General features: G+C 40.1%; 1 protein-coding gene across 10 annotated transcripts in view; it reads left to right on the top strand.

The window, feature by feature from the left end:
• Nucleotides 1-22,470, top strand: part of CALD1 (caldesmon 1) — a 203,496-nt gene that overhangs the window by 84,305 nt on the left and 96,721 nt on the right. For all 10 annotated transcript variants that reach the window (XM_072964432.1, XM_015249944.3, XM_072964433.1 and 7 more), the window contains one exon: nucleotides 8,407-8,498. The gene's annotated coding sequence lies outside the window, so the exon portion shown is untranslated. The remainder of the gene's footprint in view (nucleotides 1-8,406; nucleotides 8,499-22,470) is intronic.

Genomic DNA, 22,470 nt, shown 5'->3' with positions numbered 1-22,470 from the left:
TTCTTAATTTAAAATTATACAAGAAAAAATAGGAAAGGCTGCAGCAAACAGGTACTGTTTTAAGATATCAAAACCCTTCTTTCGTAGTATTTTGTGATCCTGTTCTGTTCTGAAAAATTTTTTTTCATTTTCATACTTGTACAGAATTGGTTCCTCTGAGAACATTTATCTAAACTATATCCTTGGCTTTCCATGAAGTTTTAAGGGGAATTCGGCAAAACTTCCTTGGCAACCTTTGCTGGTCCTGGTCACCTAATGGTATAGAAATAAGCCAAGGTTTGATTCATTCTGCTTTCCAGACAGCAAATAATAAGGGAGGAGGAAAAGAAAGGCACCAATGTTCATCGGGGACCTACAGCATCCTAGGGTCAATAATAGGTACTTTATATGTTATCTCACTCATTCATTAACCCACTCAGCACTACACTTCTATGGAGCGTGTTGTATGTCATGGAATATGCTAAATGCTCAGGATACAATTACCAATAAGACCATGTCCTTGCTATCAAGAAGCCCATGCTCATACGTTGACAGTCCACTGGGGCAATGCCACCATAGAGGCATTAAGAAAATAGGGCACAGAGGAGGAAAAACCCTTCAAGGCAGTTATTAGTATCCTCATTTTAATACAAGGTACATATCCAACCAAGAACTTCCCTAAGGTCATACCTCTATTATGACCTCACAACCTATCTTGTGAGACGTGTGTCCAACCCAACTGAATAGTGTAAAGCTTTGTCAGCAATCCAGAGAAACTGCCTGTTGTAGAATGCCAAGAGAATTCTTACTTTCATTGAATAACTGACTTTTTCTTAAATTATAAGAGCAATTTCCTTAGTCTCTCGCTTTATTTAGTCTGCTTGGTAGCTAAATTCCTAACATAGTATCCTATTAATACACCTTGTCCCTCTTATCTACTAATTTGTAAAAATATCTGTGTATGTTTATACACATAATTCCACAGTAACATGAAAAATGCATCCTATGAAAATCAAGCAATTTTCCCACAGACGTAAAAATTTAGACTGAAATACAAGCATACTACAGACAAATGTTAATAAATATACATAGGCAAAAACTTAAATGGAAACATGCAATTGAAACAAGTAAAGAGGAAACTGTGCAAGGGCTGGTGCATATGTGAGCCACTGGAGATGATAGATTTGGGAAGAGTGGCGGTTGAAAGTGAAGAGGAGAAACTGTGGTTAGTAAGCAAGGGGCTGAATACACCGCAAGGTTTCACAACATCTTAAGATGATAAGTAGTCCCTGTATTTGAATTACTTTGGTATGGGCCACTTGCAAAAACATTCAATATTTCCCTTGTAAGGCATAGTAAGCCAAAATATATATATGGAAAGTTCACCAAGTCATTGGTAAATAATCCAGTGTTGACTTTTAATTTAGAAATAACTGGCCAAATTGATCCCAGCCTTCCCAACTACAATTCTCCCCCTACAGAGTACACTGATTTGTCTTACCTTTTTGTTTTCTCTCATTGTTTGTCTTTCTTTTTATTATTTTATTTTCCTACTAGCGTGATATATGACTGAGGATATTGAATTTTCATATTTTGAGCTCGTAAATTTCCTTTGGTTGTCATCTTACCCAGACTGAAGCTTCATCTTTTTCTATTCACATATTATAAAAATAATCTTTTTATTGATGTGTAACATACAGGAAAGTGCAGAAGTCATAATTGTACAGCATGATGAATTTTCAGAAAATGACCGTAATGATGCAGTCAGCACCCAGACCAAGAAACAGAACATTACTTAGCATCCCAGGTGCCCCGCTCATGCCCCTTTTCAGAGTCATTGCTCCTCCCATCTCCTCACCACTGCCCCAGGATAACCATCATTCTGATTTCTAACACCAAGTATTAGTTTTGTCTGTTTTTGAATTTTATATTAATGGAATCCTATAGAAATTTTTTTGCTGTCCAGCTTCTGCTGCTTAAAATTACATTTCTGAGATTCATTGCCTGAGTGATACTTAGATCATTCTAATTTTCAATACAGCATTTCATTGTTTGCCTACCGCAGTTTGTCCATTTTACTATTGCTAGACATTAAGGTGATTTCCAGTTTGTGGCTGTTATGAATAGCCCCATTGTAAACATTCTTGTTCATGTCTTCTGATATGTATATGCATGGATCTTTGTTGTGTATATACCTAGGAGTAGTATTTTTGAGTCACAGGATATACAAATATTCAGCTTAGGTAGATACTGCCAAATATTTTTTCCTAAGTGATTGTACCAAGTTACATTCCCACAGCAGTGCATGAGACTTACAATTGCTCATCAAAACTTTGAATTGTCAGTCTGTTAAATTTTAGCTATTCTAGTGGTGTGAAATTTGAATTTAATTTTTTTCTAATAATTAGTGAGATTGAGCACTTTTTCATGTGCTTATTGGCCATTTTAATATCCTCTTTTATAAAGTACCTATTAAAGTCTTTACTTATTTTCCTATTGAGTTATATATCTTTTTAAAAATTGATTTGTAAGAGTTCTTTGTATGTTTAGATACAAGTTCTTTGTCAGATATGTTTTGCTAATATATACTTTCTCAACCTGTGGCTTGCCTTTCCACTCTCTTCATGGTTCTTAATTTTAATGCAGTACAGTTTATCGACTTTATTCCTTTATGGTTAATTCTTTACACATCCTGTTTAGAAAATCTTTGCCTATCCCGGTATCATGCAGGCATCTTCTTTTTCCTGAGGCTTTAATGTGTAAATTTTCACATTTAGATCTACAATCAATCTGGAGTGGAGGTGGGTATGATGTTAAGTAAAAGTCAAGATTTGATTTTCTTTTTTCCCATATGGATATCCAGTTAAGGTGCTGCGTGATGTTACTCAACTCCAGGTTGAGTTACTCTGTCTTCTGGTAGTTTTACAGAGTTGGGAAAATTCACTTTAGTTGAATTAGGGCTGAGGTGATTTGAAACTCATTTGCCATTTTGTGTGACTCCATCGACCTTAGTTTGCCCCTTCTCCATTGGTGAACTCTCCAAAGGTCTAAGTGAGCTTGTGTCCCAAGACCTTGTCTTCTTTTTTCCCCCTTGCTTCCATTTTTTTTAATCAAAGTATAATTTATACATAGTAAATTTATTCTTTTTAGTGTACAGTTCTATAAGTTTTGACAAATGCAGACTGTTGTGTAACAACCACCACAATTAGGATATAGATATATTAATTCCAAAATGATTCTTCCTTCTTGAACTTTTAGTTCTTCTTACTTAGCTCCATGAGACTGCTGAAAACTCTGCTGTGCTTTTCAGAAACGTTCTGCTTGTTTTCTTATTCTCTTATGTACTCTTGTTCTTTCTACTGTGTGTTCAGTCATGGAAAGATCTTTGGAGTCAAACAAATCTGGGCTGCAGTTTCAACTCTACTTATTAACTATGTGACAGTGAATCTGAATCTGTCTCTTTACTTCCAAATGGGATACAAAAAACAACTAGTTTCACAGTTTTCTTTTGAAGGTTAATTAGATAATGATACCAAGTACCTTTTACATAGTAGGCATTCAGTAAATTATAGATATTATTATTTGATACATTATCATTTCTCTCAGAACTATAAAATACACTCATCTCTCAGAAATAATGGAGAAGAGGTGGGGTGGGTGGTTTCTGAAACGCAATATCCTTCCTGTTAAATGCTGAAAAGGGTGAACTTGATTGAACTTATTTTATTCACAACCATAACAAGGTCATTCACAAATACTAAGACATACACAATACATTTTTTTTCCTTAAAAGATCATAGAATTATACATAAACAATCTGAGTTGGAGAGATCTTAAAAATCCATTCCAAATGCTTCATGTTACAGATGAAAGAATTGAGGGGCCAAGAGCACTTAAATGACTTGGTCAAGATCAATTCACTCATTAGTATTTACTTAAGTGACCCAAATTCCCTGAGATCACATTTTTCTTCCCTTCTAAAATACGCCTAGCTCCCATATTCAACTATAAATGTAAAACAGAGACAATTCACAAGAGACAATTATTAATGTTTTATTGTTGCTGGCACATTTTGACTAAAACCCATAGTTCTATTTTTAAATATTTTATTTTAATTTCCATCCCTACAAATTATGTGACTTCCTGCCAACTCAGACGGAAATAGCTTCTTACCATTCCTTTCCCATTCCAAGGATTATATCCTGTAGCTTTTCATTCTTCAATTATTAAGAAATATTCTGCCTTATTCTCCAAAGCACAAGCCTGAGAGGAGCTCATATAAACCCACAGAAAGCAGCTCTCTTCAAATTCACCTCGTGAACAGGAGTGCAGGGGGACCTCTCTTGTTCTGGGCACTGGGTGCACAGGTGGCATATGTATCCCTGGCAATCTCCTCTATGGGTAGGGACAGATTACCAGCACCTCTGCCACCTTCATGTGTTCTGGCAAAGATGGTACCCTGAGAATCATTCTGTTGTAAGTCCCTTTAGTCAGCACATCTTTCAGCATTGCACATTCTGCCAATGGACAGATAAGCCTGAATCCCATGTGAACTGAATAACTTGGAAGGGTTTCATGATCACAGAGCACACAGTCATCTCATAAAACCCTCTACCTCACACCAGGATTCTCAAGGGCTTCTCCAGGAACACTCTTCACATGAGTAACTCCTTCCTAGAAATCTATTTTCAGCCTAGATATCTCCTCTTCGGAGAGACCATCCCTCACTGTCCAACGTCCAGCGGGCCTCCAGTGGCCCTCTATCATATCGTAGCTCTTCTGTTTACTCACTATTGAAAACATGTGTGTTGTCTGTACCCCACCAGAACGTAAGCTCTGTGAAAGCAGAGTCCTTGCTCATCGCTGTGTGGCCCATCCTGGCTCACAGTACTCACTCAATGAATAGGTGAATTGTAACTTTCCCCTACACCCATCAGGCTGGGTCAGCCCCTGGGTTTGGATACTGGCTTCACTACTTTCTACCTGGGTGAATTTCGGCAAACATCTTCAACACAACAAACCTCTCGGTGCTTCTCCTAAGTTAAGAACATGTATCTCACAAGGTGGTTATAGTGATAAATGAAATGGATGTGCGCCAGGAGCTTAGTGCAGGGCCTGGCACTAAAACTCTTAATACACAGTAGTTATTAGTATCTCCATAATGAGGGCAGAGACTATTATAAAAGAGCCATGGGGGGATTTTTTAATATAAATATTAATGTTGAAATCAAAGGGTCCTAATTCAAGGCACAAGGCAAAATTATAAATTAATGAAAGGCTGATTCTTCATCTTCACTACATGAAGTTAATCACTTTAATTTATTAGGATTATAAGGATCCCTAATTTAAGCTTTGTAATAACCCCCTATTATAGTAAGTTATCATTTGAGACCCTCCCCTTCACACAACCCCTTGGCATTCCTTTGGAAAAAGGCATCTTTCTGTAAACACTTGTGATAGGAATTCTAAAGTAGAATTTTAACCACTTTTTGCAAGTATGTACTGTCAGTATTTTTCCATTTGTGCAACCTGGGAAGGTGCTAGTTTCTGTTTTTCATGCTACTGAAAGGCTTTAGCTAGAGGTTTCCTGAGGGTTTTAAGAAAAGTACCCCTCTTGGAGAACTAGAAAGCTGATTGAAAGGAGAGAAATTCCTCCTTTCTTTTTATTACATCTTGATTATCCCATAGTGAATGCTTTCCTATAAAACCTAAATTTCCCCACATGGCTGAGCAGACAGTTCAATCAAAGGAGCAATAAATAGCACCTGGCTGTTTGCCACTGGCTGGGAAGGGGACTGTGGAAGGAAGACAGGCTCATTTACCTAACACCGCCATCCAGCTCTCTCTCCCATCCCCTCTTCCTCCATCACCAGTCGTTTCCTTCCTTCCCATGTCCGGTCTAGACTTAGCTTTGCCTGCAGAGAATTTCAGCGACTGCTCTGAGCCAGGTCAGTTGGAATCCCTGTGCTGGGCACCGAATAAAAAACCTAGAGGGATCCAGCGAGCATTGGTTCACCCAGGCATCTATCTGAAGTTGCAAGGTAGCTGCCGGTAGAGAATGATCTTAGGACAGGAAGTAAGATCATCAACCTTCTGGCTCTTCCATCCTAAATCTGAAAATAGAAAGTGTATCTGAAGACAAACTCTGTTTTTAGTCACTTTGTCATTCCCTGTATGGTTTCTCTCAAAAGCTTTTTTATGTTTTTCTCACTCACAAGATGGTTCATAAACATATACACAGACTCTATAGAAAAAAAATTTTTTTTTCCCTGATTCCTGTATTTTTTCTTTTTTCATTCCCAATTTTAAAAATAAAAATACTGAGGAAATGGGGAGCAGGAGAAGGGAAAATGGACAAATAAATCCTGACCCTGCCAGAGGGCTTGGGGACAGTACTCTGGACTTTTTTCTCTACAAATTTAAATCTCTTAATTTGTTCATTCACAATCCAGGCAGGTAACTCCTTGTTTTCTTCTAGTCTCTTATGCCTTTGTCCGTTGAAGCCTGAGGGGCAAGGACGGGAGGCCTGTGTGGAGTGGGTGTTATAATCTACATCAGCATCTGAATGTAGGGAACTTCTTTAAGTACAAGTTCCTGGGCACATTTTCGGAGAATCCCAGATGGTATTTTCTTACAAAGCTCCGCCAGAAGATTCTGATATGCAGCCAGTCTGACAAGTTCTACTCCAGGGGAACAGTACACCATAAGTGCCATGAAACCAGGCAGAATGGCTATTTATTCATTGGCACATCCCCCATATGTTCCTGGCACATAGAGGAACTGTTTGTAAATTTACTCACAGGAACACACATTCTAATATGTTCTCATCTAAACTCCATCCTCTAGTGCTGTGCTAGTTGTTCAGCAAGTGGTTCTTAATTTGGGGAGAGGGAGAAGGGAGCAGAGACAACTTTGAGAAATCGCTGAAAGCTAACAAAAGTTAATACACACAAAACTTGGACTACAGCGTTGAGGAGTCCATAATCCCCCCTGAAACTCATCCATGGGTTTTGTTCACTCATTCAACAAAATTTCTTGATGCCCTGCTGCATGCTGGCAGGGGCCTAGGAGCTGGAAGGAACCAGATTATAAATTTAGGCAAATTTCCCAGCTACGAGATGTCTCACAGATTTTCTTGTCCCCCTTTCCTCAGATTTATAGAAAAGTCCTGCAAAACTTGGCCAACAGTAGAAGAAAAAGGAATTTAAATGGGATTTGGAGCTCTGATCACTTTCTGGCATTGTAACCTACAAGAGTACTTATATGTTTTATCATTCCAACTAGATATTAGACTTCTTAAGATCGGGGCCCACATCCCCAGAATGCTGAGCAAGATACTCTAGATGTATCACAATACAACAGCTGCTCAGACGTGTGCATCTGGCACGCATAGGAAGCGATGGTGGAGGTTGAGAGAGGGGAGCTAAGGATGGCCTGACTGCTCAGGAATAAAGAAACGACGGCATCTGGTTTTGCTGACTGATTTACGAGCCCCTCAAGATTCCCCAATCCCTGGTTCACAAACCAGCCTTCCTCAGATGAATATAAACCGTTGATAACATGCTAGACAGGTTTTTGTTTTGGTTTGTTTTTTAACCTGTGAAAACTGAAATGAGGATCTAGGAATCCAAGGTCAGTTTCCAGCAGTGTGATTCCAAGCCAGGCCCTTCAACTCTATGAGCTTTTATTTTCTTCCAATGCAAAATGGCAGAGCGTGGGGTAGGGGAAAGCAAGGTAGGTTCTCTTGAGCCCCATTATTCTACCCAGTGAAAGGCAAGCATTAAAACCCAGAGTTGCATTTCCCATGCTCATATCCAGTAGCATCCCTGGTTGCATCATGTTGGGGCAGGTTTAGGGGTGTGATGGTGATTTACTGTCACAGCTCATTATTTCTTTGGTCCTTCCAATATTTAATATATACTGTTTCAAGTGCAAGACAGTCAACTCTGGATTATCTACTAGTACATTTCTATAATTATTTGGAATCTTCCAGAGCCTCCTCTTCTACCAGTTAGTCAGGTTCCTGACCATTGACAGCAGAAGACTTTGGACAAAGCAAAGGGTCCAAAGAGTCTTTGAGTCTGAAGCTTAGAAGCTTTGAGGGTTGAACTTAGGGAAGCGAGTGTCCTTGGCTGTGTCCTAAAGCCTCCTGTCTTCGATTATTGGCATTGGTAGCACTCCCTGTTTTGTACTAACTCTACCTCCTTCTCCCCTCCATTATTTAGAGGATTTAGGGGTTGTCTCTGTAATAAGTGTATTTATTTTCTTTAAGTTGCAAATGTGCAATACTATTTATATCTATGCTTTATTGCCCTTTTCAGGTCCTAACCAACAGCAGTACCTGAGGAAGAAATTATATGTTAGAATATACAGACTACATTAACTAAAATACATTCAATTTATGTTTCCATCCTTCTTTTATACCAGGTATCATTAAAACACTTCAGGATCTTCCAGCTGAGTTCATAAGGATTGGTGGTCAACCAGAGGTTCACAAGAGGACATCTGATTGCTTACCTGTGAGTAGAGTTTATGTGCTTTTGTTGGGAGGGTGGGGAGCTCTGATATTAGCAGTTATATAGCCTCTCTGCCTGATTTTCTTAATTCTTACACCTAAAGATGCATTGTGAAAAACCAAGCTTTCTGCTGTGCCTCTCAAGTAATCTGTCAGGTTTGGAAGGAATTGTTTTCTTGCTTTATAATCTGATTTTTTTGCCTTATTAAAAAAAATTTTTTTTCCTTCATATATAATATCTTAAGCAAAACAGTCCCTGATCGATAACGAAGTTCTTATTTCCGAGAAAGAATACTGCTGACTTGAGAGAGTAAAGAGATGATAAGTCAGTCTTCCAGGGTGAATAAGCTTCCCTTTGCACAAACACTGGTGATGTCAGGGACGAGTACCCCCTCACTTTCTACAGATCCTCCTCACCTGGAAGAACTTCTTTCAGCAGAAGTTCTACCTGGGGAGAAGAAACAGGGGATTTCAGAAGGTCTCAGAGGATGGAGAAACTAAAAGAAACTTCACTTGTTCACGATTTTCCCAAGGTTGGCACCAGTAGGGAGAAAAGATATTCAGGAATTTAGCACAGTTCTCAGGCAAGTACTGGGTCAGGATTACATCAGTTGGACCCTATATCTGTTTGCTGTGGCTGCTGTAGCAAAATACCACAGGCTGGGCTTAAGTAGCAGAGATTCATTTACTCACAGTTCTGGAGGCTAGAAGTTCAAGATAAAGGTGTCGGCAGGTTTGGTTCCTTCTAAGGCCTCACTCCTTAGCTTGTGGACGTCTGTTTTCCTCTGGGTCTTCACCTGGCCATCCCACTGCCAGCACACATGTTTGGCATCTCTCATTCTTGTGTCCAACATTTCTTCTTAAAAGGTCAATAGTCATATTGGACTAAGGCCCACCCTAATGAATTCACCATAACTTAATCACCTCTTTAAAGACCTGATCTCCAATATACAGTTACATTCTAAGGTAGTGGGAGTTAGGACTTCAACACATGAATTTTGGGGGAACACAATTTAGTCTGTAATACCCCATCATCTTTTTTTCTCTAATATGGTGACTTTTAGTTTGTGGCCTATGGACTGCCCTCTGATTCTCTCCTAAACTCCCTTAGCATTGACATCACTCTTAGAACATTTGGTTTTCCTGCAGTGTGTTGTAGTCCTTTGCATACATCTCTCATTGCCCTATGACATTATATAATTTTTGAAATTGAAGAGTGTGCCTTTTACATCTTTTGCAGCACTAGAGGAAGTTTTGTAGATGGTAAGCATGTAATAGTATTTATTAAATAACTGAATGAATGGATAGATGAGAAGATGCAGTCTCTGGCCTATAATTTATTTGCTTTAAGACGACCTTTATTGATGATTATTAGTGATGCTTTCTACTCGCTTGCTATCTACCCCCCAACCCCCAAGAGGTGGAAATAAGTCAAAGGTGGAGAGAGGGACTGAAAGAAAGATATGGTTAACTGATGGCGGGAGACTTACTTCCTTCTTCAAAGAGTTAGGAGACAGTAAATAGCATGAACCCACTCCAGGTGTGGTCCCTCTTCCACGAGAACACTCTTTTGGGAGTGAAGAGGGAAAGGCGATGGGTTTAGACTGGGACTTGCTGAGTTTAAGGGCCTGTGGGATATCCACAGGCACGTGTCTAGAAAGCAAGGGAAATGCAAGTCTGAAGCCCAGGTGAGAACTAGAGGTAGAGAATTTCACAGTTATAAACTATACATAGGAATTATAACCATGACCGTGAATGAGGCCACCTAGAAAGACTGCAGAGGAGAGGAGCAGTGGTTTAAAACTGCCACCAGAAATTGCATGTAGAAAGTTTTCCTGGTAAATTACAGGAGAGAGACCCTCCCAAGAGGAAGAAACCTAAATGCTGTTTGTAAAGAGGGTTTGTAAGAGTGTGTGTATTAGCTCATGTGCATATCTATCTGTTTCTCTCTCCACTTATTCCTTTGGTCCTGTTTTATTCTTTCTTCTCTCCTCTACTTTGGGGCTATGCCCCAGACCATTCCTGGGGTGCTGGCCCTACCCAACTTTGTTCCCCTCTAGCTAACTCCACCCATGAGCATGTTTGACTCCCCAGCTGCGTGCCCAGTGGTCTCATACATCAGCACCTCCCTTTAGGACCATTTTCTTCATCAGCCAATCGGAGCTGATCAGGCCGGACAGTAGAGGAGGTCTGGGATTAGACTCCTTAATGTCCAAAGAGACAGAAAGCAGGTCTTTTTCAGGGTCAAGTGGCTAGAACTCCATTGCCAGGGAACATCATCTTGTCCAGACAGTGAAGGACTCAGCTGAGGGGACTGTACCTCCTTTGCACTGAATGCCCTCTTTAGTCCATAGTTCCCTGCTGGGCTGCTCACACCACCTGTGCCCTCAAAGACCATTTGGTGATATTTTCCTGTTTGACGGCCAGGTCAGAATGGGGGCTGATGAAGCATGGAGAAGCCAGGCTTGACAGGCATAACAAGCTTCTTTCTGGGCCCCACCATCAAATATCATTTCTAAAAGGGCCATGTTTACCCCAGCACTGAATTTCCCCATGTTTTCCTGCTTAATGTGATGCAAACAAAAGGGGAAAAGGTATTCATTCACTTCTTTTTTATTTTTTAAATTGTTATTTCTTTTCTTATATTTATTTTTCTTTCTCCATTGGTTCTCTTCTAGCACAAACCCTTGATCTTTCTTTAGATTGTCTGACTACTAGCAGAAGAGGCTCTCAGAGGTTTGGAAGCTTCCTCTTTCTCTGCATACCTCCATCCATTTCTTAAAAATGAGCTTTGGAATACCGGCTTTCTTCAAGGACCCACTTTCTTATTTTGCTCTTGGTATTCTTTCAGTACCAGGAAAAAGATGCCATTTTTCACTCATTTACCTAAAATGTCCATGACACCTGTGTCAGTGATTTTTATATAAATTGCTATGTACATAAGATGAGAAAGGAGAAGTTCTGAAGTCAAGAGAAAACAGTTCTGCAATCCATGAATGGCCTAGGTGGAGGGTTCCAAATGAATGGTGGCCAGTGGCCAGGAGAGGTGCCTCCTGACTGTGTTTCATTAATTTCAGTCAGCTACAGGATTTGGAGAGAAAGATAATTTTCCTCTGAGCACGTAAGAGTGCTTTGAGTTATAAGCACCTAGCAGGCTTGCCTTGTTTTAGAACAGCATAAATGGGTGATTTTATAACCACTGTGGGCCAGTATTTTTGGAGTCAGTTGAAGCTCCAGATGGAATGGAAAGAGAAGGTTTTTCTTTCCCTTCCTCTTTTCTTGAATTTTGTAGAACAAGCCTCCCTGGACACCCTTGACAAAGTGTTCAGTCTCCTGTTTAGTTCAAGTGTGCCCACACTTGTCATAGCAGAATCTGAAGGGGGTCTTTCTTACACTAAGAGTCTTTTCTGGTAGTGGCTGTAGAACGAGGCTCATAGGATAGAAAATCGTGAATCCATTCTCTTCCCTAGATGGCTCACCCTCAGGACTGCTCTCAGGTCCTTGTCGTGCGTTATAAGAAGGAAAATACACAACAAGCCCAAGTTTGGTTAGGGACTGAAGGAACACAAGGAACACAAGTTCCCATGGTCTTCCCAATTCTGGAAATTTGTATGATAAAGAACATAAGAGGACATTCCAACATCACCATATGCAGATTTTGTAACTTTGGCCAAATGATGGAGTTTCCCTGGTGAGGGAATTGCATTTGGCCTTAAGAGGCACCTCCACAGAGCACACATTCCTGCTTAGCATGGCTATTGATGGAAAGAGGTTGTGCCAGGGTGGGCAAGCCAAGATCGGGTACAGATTGCGGAGAGAAAAACAATGGTGCCAGGAGTTCTTGTCTAGAACTCCTTTCCAGCCTTTTGTTCCAAAAAGTATGAGTGAGTATGCAGTAAAGAGGAGAAGAACCATCACACTAGCTTTTAACCAATTTTAACAAATTGAGGTTCCAATTGTGATGAGATTTGTATAGTTCAAAGACACAGACTCAGTTGCTTCCGGATTCTGTTTTGGGATGTTCAACAAAACAAAGTTGTGAACATTTTGCACCAGTCCACACAACAATCCTCCAGTAGAATTCAAAGGCTCAATCTGGGGAGAAAAGACTGAGACATTTTCCTTCCTACTATTCTCTGTATCCTAGGTCCCACTTAATGCCAAATTAAATCTAAGGGTTTTTTTAATTGACTTTTACTGGAGGAAAAGGCAGAGCTGCATTCCCTGAAACAGATATTTTAAGGCCAAACTTATTACTTAGGTTTTTTTCTCCTCCTTTTTGCTAATTCAAAACAAAATGTCTATCACTCACTCTAACACCAGCCTTTAAGAGCTGGAGACAAATGGAGTCTGAATATTCACGCCAACATGGTACAAATGAGCTGTGATTTCAGGATGCTGGCTGTTTCTCTGACAGGGGAAAAGAGAGGTTGACTAGTTTAATATCCTTGGCTGAAAACACTTTGTTAAAGAGGGATGGAGAAGGCCAACATTAACATAGAGTCCTGTATTTAATGACCAAGAATGACATATCATGGAATGGGGCATCCTGAGTTTGGGGAAAAGTGTGTTTATCACATCTAAAGGATGCAGAGAGGGTGTGAATATAAACATGTGGCGGGCCTGAAGTAAGGAGCTCTTCTAAAAGCATTTTCTCCAAGTTCTTCAGATAAGAATAACATAACTTCTCCCATAAGCATATTAGACCCATGATTGTGAATCTGATTCAATCACAGACTTACAAAATTTATAAACATAAAGACACTTGTTATAATGAGAGACTCTGGGGACATGTCTACTGCTCCCCCAGATTGCTGGCTAATGGTTTAGAAATAAAAGATACAATTGTAAGTTGGGGTTGATGGGAGAGGCTTGTGACCACTATTAGCACCATCTGTCCTTTGTCTTGTTCCTTAAACATACATACTCAGTCACTAATTTATTCATTCTACAGCTGTGTATTGAATTGGGACTCCTCTATCTAGTGCTGTATTAGGTCTGGGCTGCATTAGCAATTCTAGTGTTCCTCGTTTATTCTTTTCTATAACATTGGACTCTCTTCTTTTTATTCAATGCAGTGAAAAATGTGGTGACTCCAATAATGTATTCATTAACATAAATTGTGATTTCTGATACTTTTATTTATTTTTTATTGGCCTCATCTTGGCAAAGAGTCATAATATTTTAAATTTCTCTGTTCTCCTTCACCTATCATTATTAATTATGTGGCTTATAGGCAAAACACTGCAATGCACTGGTTATGTCTGTGATTCTACTTTTCTAGAAGTTGCTTTGAAGAACGATGCGTAATTGCCCCCGCTTTATTTGTTTGCTAAATTCTGGTTTTCATGAATAATTTTTTAAGGAGGGATATAACTGCAGTATCAAAGTAATCAAAAGTTAAGAGCCAAGTAGGAGTTTGTGACATTTTTATTGAAATGCTCATAAGAATCAAAGGTGAGAGACCCAAAGTGATTTACCATGAAATCAATGGTACTTAAGCCGTGGGGCCCCTCACTTGGACAGGCCCCTGCCACACCCCTGCCTAATTTTTTACATTTAACATTATATTCTCTTTCTTAAAGACCTCCTAAATCATTTTCAGGTCCCACAAAATCTGAGTCTGCCCTAATAGGACACAAACAGATAAACTTAAATGATTTCGCTTCATGTCTAAAGCTAATTAAATGAATAAAGCAAAGAAATGGTCAAAGTGTGAAGTGTTGTGATTTTTTTTAAGGCTCTAGGATGAATTCAGCTGATTTTCTAAAGTGAAACCCACTTACATGAAATAATAAATCAGTTTGCCAAAGCCCAAATGAACATAAACAGGAGATTTATTTTTACTTCATTAATAAACATCAAATATGAACTCACTCTACCATCAAGAAAGCCAAATCCTCCCGGCAGGAAGCAGCTTCTATAAGGCGCGTTTGTGAAGGAGCACAGAGCCTTCAGGCAATCACGGGATCATTTCATCATCGAAGTTCTTGCCACAAGCTCCCTTTTATTATGCATTTACAGGTCTTATGAGACTTAGCATAGTGTTGTGGTGAAAAGCGCAGACTCTCGGGATTTGTAGATACTAACTACTGTATATAAAATAGAGAAACAACAAGGTCCTACTGTACAGCACAGGGAACTATATTCAACATCTTATAATGGCCTATAACAAAAAAGAATATGAAAAGGAATATATATATGTATAAATGAATCACTATGATGTACACCAGAAATTAACACAACATTGTAAATCAACTTACTTCAATTAGAAGAAAAAAGATTGGTGAGCTGGGGGGAAGAGCTCAATTCTAGGGCTACACCACCTGAATGTGACTCCTAGCTCTACCAGTTGCTAGCCCTGTGACCTTGGGCAAATGACTCACCTTTTGTGGGCCTCAGTCTGTCTGTAAAATGGAGACAATAAGGATCGTTGTAAAGATTTAAATCGATATTTATAAAGTTCTCCGTACTGTGCTGGGTGCATAGTGTGTGCTATATAACCGTTGGCTAAATAAATAAACTTCTCCAGCTAGAGTGTGTGCTAGTATGAAGTGGGTCTGCCCTTGTAAGTCCTCCTAGTGCCTAGCCTGGCACATGATAGCCATTGAAGGATGACTGTGTAAATCAGGGGTCACAAACTAGCAACTTGAGGCCCACACCGACCTACAAATGTGCTTCCTTTGCCCATTTGCAAAGGTTTTCTTAAAATTTTGAATTTGAATTCTCTTAGGGATGCATTCTCCATTTCCCCATAGGCCACTACTCCCCAACTATTTATCTCTTGAGTCCTTAAAAGCATCTGTCTGTGTCATCCCTGGTGTAAATGAGCGAGCACATAACATGTGAGCAATTTACAGTTTAGGGCAGTTCTACAGCTCACTGAAGGAGGGAGGTGGGGCCAGTAAGCCCCTTCCTCTCCCTGGGGCCCTACCTGCAAGCCGTGTTCTGATTAGCCTACCTATTCCTATTTCTATACTAGACGTCACAGAATGGAGAGGAAAGAGATAAGTTGAATGAGTACCTGCATGAAGCAGAAGTGTGCACTGCCTAATGTCAGAAGATGATTTTCATTACAGACTGAGTTAACCAAGGCTAAATCAGTTATGACCAGCTAGGTTATGCTAGGATCAGGAACAACTCAAAATCTCAGTGACTTAAACAACAAAGGTCACTCATGCTTCCTCTCTAATACTGGATAGGCAGGGGTCTCTGGTCCACATCATTGTCATCCTTACTTGGGGACCCAGCTGACAGCTACTATCTGGAAATATTGCTGGTGACTGTGGTGGAGAGAAAAAAATTTTCTGAAGGATCTCATGTCAACAGTTAAATGGTCTGCCCCAGAAGTGACATGCCACTTCTTCTCACAACTTATTGGCCAGAGCTGATCACTTGGCCCCAGCTGACCACAAGGAGGCCAGCAAGTACAGTTCTGTAAGGTGCCCAGAAGGGGTGAAACAGGAACACAGGGCAAGCAGCACTAGCGGCCACCGCTGTGGCATTTTTGGAACTTGGATTCTCAGGCCAGAAGCTTTTCAGTAAGTTCAACTCAGCAACCCTTCCCATGCATCTATAAAAGCAGAGCAAAACACCTGGCGCTGTAAGGGGTTATCAACGGAGATGCGGGCCCTGACACTGAGCAGCTTCACACTCACTCAGGAGAAAGAGAGGTTATGAAACATGTGAACTGCAAAGTCATACAGTCTTGACCATCAAAATGAACAGTGCCAACAATGCTGCAGAAGTTGAAAGAGAGGATGTTTCTGGAATAAATATAGGATTAAGCTGCAGGCTAGAAAAATATATGGGATTTGCAGGAGTGGAGGGCACTTCAGGTTACAGGACAGAGGAAACAGGGACAAAGACCCAGAGGCAGAAATACCAGCTGGATTGTTGCAGGTCTAAGGAGTTGGCCTGGCTGAGAATTGTGTTTGCATGTGAGGGTGGGGTCAGGAGAGGACTCAGGTGTTGGGTCCAGTGGAGCCCTGCCATGGAGGGCCTCCAAGGTCGACAGAGAAACGGGATGGTGCCATGTAGGGGAAGATCATCCATCCTCACTAACCCCATTCAAAACTCAAGCACCTAAATATCCCGGGCATCAGCTTACCCCCCAGCCAAGAGCTGTGGGTCCCTAACCTGCCCAGACCCACAGGGCAGTCTTTGAATGGAGACAGCAGTAAACCTTGGGTTTATTTGATCATTCATCTTGCTAAGAAAGAATATTCAAGTTCAAGTGAAACAGCCTCTCATTGCTGGGGTCAGTTCAGCCCTTTTGCTATGGAACATCTGGTTTTGAAATTCTGCTGAGACCCTGACTTAAATCTGTTTAACTTAAAAAGCAGCAAGAGAACATCTTGTTTTCATGAATGTCCAGGGGCTGTGTGTCCACAAATTAAAGGTCTGTTTGTGGTATCCAAAGTAGAAAAGCTGGTCGTGAGATGTACTGCCACTGGAGTAAATTTATTATGGGCTGTTCATTTCTTGGAATCATGAACCAAAATTTGAAAAAAAACCCAAAGTGGACCAGCTTCATTTAAATCAGCAAATTTCGGCTTGATGGCGGGTAAGAAACATGCTTTCATTGTCAGTCACTGAGCTGGATGGTTTCAAGAGAAATGCCTTCCACTTTAGCCATGTGAATTTAATGTCTTAAATTGGATTCTCTGGGTCTGTATAAATTCCAGCAGACAGTATCTGACAGATCATTATTTTTACATTAGTTACACAAGATCTGAGGTGGGAGAGAAAGGGTGAGGATAGTTCACCATCCCTCAAACCTGGCTAGCTCCTTGCTCTCCACCCTTTTCTGTAGGACAGAGAAGTGGAGACATTTGATGTATCAGCACCTAGAAGAGCAGTGTCTGGTGCTTAATGGATGTTGATATATATTTAATAAATGCAAACTTCAGTCTCACACATTTATGTTCTTTGTGAATGCATGTCTATATATGTATTAATAGCATTTCTGTTTAAAAAAGCTATTACTTGCCTATGTCTTATTTTAACCCAAAGACAACCATTAGTCATTCCTATAGTTCTCTCAGAGCATCTTGTGTTTCTCCTTCCTAACCCTCGTCCCAGTTACTATTTCATTTATTTATTGCCTGTCTACACCATCAGACAATAAGCACAGTGAGGACAGGGTAGTTGCTTTCACAACTTATTTGCCACACCAAGCAAATTAGCAAAATATCATTTGCTTCATAAATATTTGTTGAATGTGTTTATTGAAGTTTTCTTTGTGATGATGGTTTTAGAGCCTTTAACTACTCTTGAATATATATGAATTTAAACACAGTGAAGAAGACATTAGGGTTTATAATGCAGTTGAATATGCAGGGGACTTTTGTGTGATAACACACTCACAGTTATTTCGCCATACGCTCTCCAGAAGATCATAGTGGGATGGGTGGGCCTATCCATCTCTGTTTTCTTCACTCAGAGTTGTCAGGTCACACCTGCCACATAGCTGGCCAAGAGTCATGTCATAGCACATGGCAATAGTTTAGGATTTTTTGGTCTCTCAAATAGTTAACTCATTCCTGGTGGGATTAAACCTATGACATTAGCCTTATTAGTAATAAATATTGATCCAGCAAGCTGCCTGGTAAAGGCAATACAAGGATCTACAGTCAAAAAGAAGACGCTTCAGGTCAGGTATCCGATGGGCTTATGGCTTAATGTATACATTCACTTGTCTCATGGTCACTGTAGACTTTCTGATGATCAACCAAAATACAAGCACTTCAACTTGAGTGGGAACAAAGTGGATTCACTTGCTGTATTTTGCTTTGGCTGCCTGTGTAGACAGGGTTGAAATGGCACTGACTTGTAAGTGCTAAAGAATCTCAAGAGAAATGCTCAGTCATTTGCAGGAGGTGCAATTCCACAATAGTTTCTTGCTTTGTATACTTGAAAACATTCCCAAAGAAACAAAGTTGGATGCAGAAAAAATAATGGGAGAAAAGAAAAATAATACTCTGAATTCTGAACAATTCTACTTTAATAGGTTGATCTGTCTGCCAGCTGGCCTCAGTGTTGACTACTTGTAATATATACTCTTGGTAGGCCACATGTAGTTCTTGGAACTGTTTATATTAGACTGCAGAAACTTAATTATTCTAAAATTGGCAGGACTCGCTTTGGTTACTTAATACAAAGTTGCTTAGTCATCTTTCTACTTGGTGTGGACAGCATTGTTTAGGTGTGAAAAATTGGGAAACACAAATGTGCTCCAAAGAGATTATAGGTCAGGTAGAAGTAAGAAGGTACCGTTGTTTCAAGATGCCTGGCAGGTGGTTGCCACATGTTTTAATTTGACAAGCTAGGTGACTGTTGAGTTGAAGCCCTTGATTATAAGTATTTTTCCCATTTTCTTTGTGGATTTTGTCAGAAGTCAAAAGCTGCTGCTGCTGCTTCTTAGATCATATTCTAACCCTACATTTTGCAAAGTACAGGTTTCCCAGCAAGAGTATGAGGAACTCTAGAATCAGCTGTCAGAATAGTTGTCTCGTTCTCAGGAACAGACAACGATGTCATTTCAAGCTGGTTGTCACAAAGATCCTTCTTTTGAACCTCTTGGTTTGAACCCTTATCTTACCATACTTGAACTACTGCTTTCCAAACGCAATACAGATTTACAGAGCTTCAGTAAGAAAACAGACTGGCAAAATGACTTTCTTCCGTGTATGTTAGAGTCTGGAGTTGCTCCAGAGGTCTCCAGTTTTTTCAGGAATGCCCATGGCAAGCTCACACTCTACCTGTGACCTGGGCAGGGGCTCCTAAAAAAGATAGTGAGAAAAGATAAAAGTCCTGTAGCCAATGGGTAGTGACACCAGGCCTGGGAGGGTAGGTTCCCAAGAAAACATCCAGAACAGTACCTTATGTTTCTAATTACTGAGCTTGGTTACAGAGTAAAATCAGGCAACGCTTTTTTCAGACTGATGGAAGCATTTAAATCAGCTCTGAATGTCAGTGTTTTCTAATTATGATGGAGAAGTGGCAAGGAATCTCCAAAGACCTTGGAAGTTTGGGGCGTTTCAGCTCAACACTGATTGTCTTCTTATTCATCATGTCTTCTTTGTCCTTCTTTTTCTTTGACTGCCCCAGAACAAACTTATTCCCTCAACTTAAAAATGTCTAATACTTCTCTTTCCTAAAACCAGAATGTCTTTCTAAGACAAGTTTCTTCTCCACTAGAAGAAAACAACCACAACTACAAATCACAATGCAAAATAGAGCTTCATAGTGAACCACCATCCACAAGGTTACTAAAAGCTCAACTGGAGATGTAGCCTTTTGATCATGTCTCAGCCAAGTTCGTCTGTTTACCAATTAAATTCAGTAATGAGCAATGCCCTGGACTCCATTTCAATTCAACAAGTGTGAATTTAGTGCTAACTATAAGGAAAAATAGTTAAGAAATTTGAGAGATCACAAAAACGAGTAACAACCTCAAGGAGGTTACAGTCTTCTAGGGAAGAAGACTGACATGTACTTGGTAATTAAAATACAAACTCCAATAATATAGCTACCAGAACAAACTCTTATCAATGAGTATATGGTTCAGAGATCCTGTAGTCTCATGCTAGTCTTAAGTAGACCTGCATTATGAGCCATTCCTTACTTGAAGGAGAGTCCAGAAACTCCCAAACTAACAAATGGGTGAAACTACCATCTAAATGATTCATGTAAAAGGAAGGAGGAAGCAGTCTAGGCACTTTTCAATTCATTATTTAACCTCTGTGCAGATGTATATGTCTAAATTGCATATCTATTATGTCCAAGGGACATAGTGGATAATGTCCCTTGGTTTGGTTTCAAAGCTTTTCATCTTAGATTATAAACTCCCAGAAGATAGTCTCTAACACGCTTCATAATTCCAGACCCCAATAAAGGCATATGATGATCATGATGAATAGAAGTTGAGTAATTCACTAGGGAATAATTAGATCAATAATAGCATTTCCTTCATGTACAAAAATGTTGCCAATGACACAGTACCTCTAGGACATACCTTTGAATCATTCCCAGCAGTTTGTAAATGGATTTGCATCTTGCCATCTAAACTATGTCTAATGTCTTGTATTAGCAGGATGTCTGGCTAAGGCTCTGGCTCTTGTTGTCCATCACTGAATTGGAAATACTAGTTGAAAAACCAATCCCAAAAAGCAGACTAATGGGTTGCTGATATTTTTATAGCTGAATGGACCAGAAAGGCCAGAGGGTCATGCACAAGTAAAAATACTGCTATGTAAAATAGGATGACCTCTGTACCATGTTTATAATTGGTGAAGATCGATGGCCTCTGATCTTTTGTTCCAAATAAGCCACTCTTAGGCCTTGTTGTGCGGTTTGAAGTGCAGTCTCTCTTCAGTATCTCAGCTTGTTTTGCATTCACTGAGCATTTATTTCACTTTCTCAGGAGCAAGTGTGCTTAGTCACAGTGAAACTACAGATCCAAGAGACCTGAAGGAGAACAAAGAGGCTACTCATGAGGGGATTAAAAGAGCACATCCGTGCTCTAAGAGACTGACCTGCACCATACTCCACATGTTATTCCACCTTCTCTGGAGGACTGTGGGGTCTTTGAAGACAGCCTGTGAACCACATAACATCACTTCACACAGCATGATCATTTTGTATCAGGAGTTGGAAGGCCTTAGAGCAGGACTGTCCACTAGAGCATTCTGTGATGACAAAAATGTTCTCTGCAGTCTTACATGGAAGCCACTAGACACATGTGGCCACAGAGCACTTGAAATGGGTCTGGTGAAGAGAAGGCACTGAATTTCTAATTTTATTTAATTTTGATTAAATTTAAATTGTCTCATGTGACTAGTGACAACTATATCAGACAGCACAGCCTTAGACTCTCAAAAGTATCTTTACACTACAGCCCTAACAGATGGCCATTTCACCTCCACCTGACTATTTCCAGTAAGAGGGGTTCACATTTCCTCAGCATCCCTACCCATTCTTGGATAGTTCTAGAGGGGCCAGGACCCCACCCTCACCACATCAGATGTAGCTTCTGCTGTCAGGCATGCATTTGAAAAGCACATTTATGCTTTTGCTTTTTTTTAAGTTTACTGTGCATTTGTTTTCTCAAAAGGACACAGATTGGTGGAGAATTTCCATCTTTGCCGTGGGGTTCACCCCCACGGTTCTCGCTGCCTTTTGCTCTAGAGAGCAGAGGGGACCACATGCCTGTTCTGATCTGATATGTTCCGTTCTGTGTCTTTCCATCTAACTCTCTTGGAGTTTGCCGAGGAAAAGTATTTCCAACTCTCGAAAAGGAATTGCGTTCCAAATTTTCACTTCTCTTGCTCTTCTAAGAAAGCTTTTCAGGTTGATTGAGAGATTAGTCTGAATACCAATCCTGGTTTTCCACTGACTGGCTGTGGTTAGGGAGCTGATACCAAAGTCCTATTTGTTTCAGTCTCCTTTCTTTAAACAGAAGTGAATCTACTTTTCTTTCTTGGGAGTATCAAACAATGATAGCCATGAGGTTTTGAACAACATAAAATTCTCCAAATGAGGTGGTAACATTAGGAGATGAGACATAAAACCCCTAAGTGTGTGGTCTTCCTCAGTGTGGAAGCAAGTGTAGACAAGGCCATCCCTTCACAAATCTAACACACCCAGTGTCCACTGCTCTTAAGTGGAAGAAAGGCCAAGCAGACATTGATTTCTGTAACATTTAGTCTGTCTGTTCTCCTGCTTTGCAAATGGAGAAATACAAATAGAGAAAAAGTAATGATAAAAGACTGAGCAGGGAAGGAAAGAAAAAGCAGGTCATAACCTGTTAGCCTGCTCTTCAGTAAGGGCCTTGTCTTCTGGATTCCACTGATGGGAGAAAAGAAATGACTTGAGAAGGCAGAGATTCCCAGGTTAACCTCATTCATTCCTGTTTCCATGTTGCTAGTCTTGACATATGTCTCGGTGATTTCTTTTTTAAAGTAGCACAGATT

This window comes from Vicugna pacos, chromosome 7 (genome assembly GCF_048564905.1).
Source record: "Vicugna pacos chromosome 7, VicPac4, whole genome shotgun sequence".
NCBI lineage: Eukaryota > Metazoa > Chordata > Mammalia > Artiodactyla > Camelidae > Vicugna > Vicugna pacos.
The sequence above is the reverse complement of the archived record's forward strand: the minus strand, read 5'-3'. Positions and strand labels throughout refer to the sequence as shown.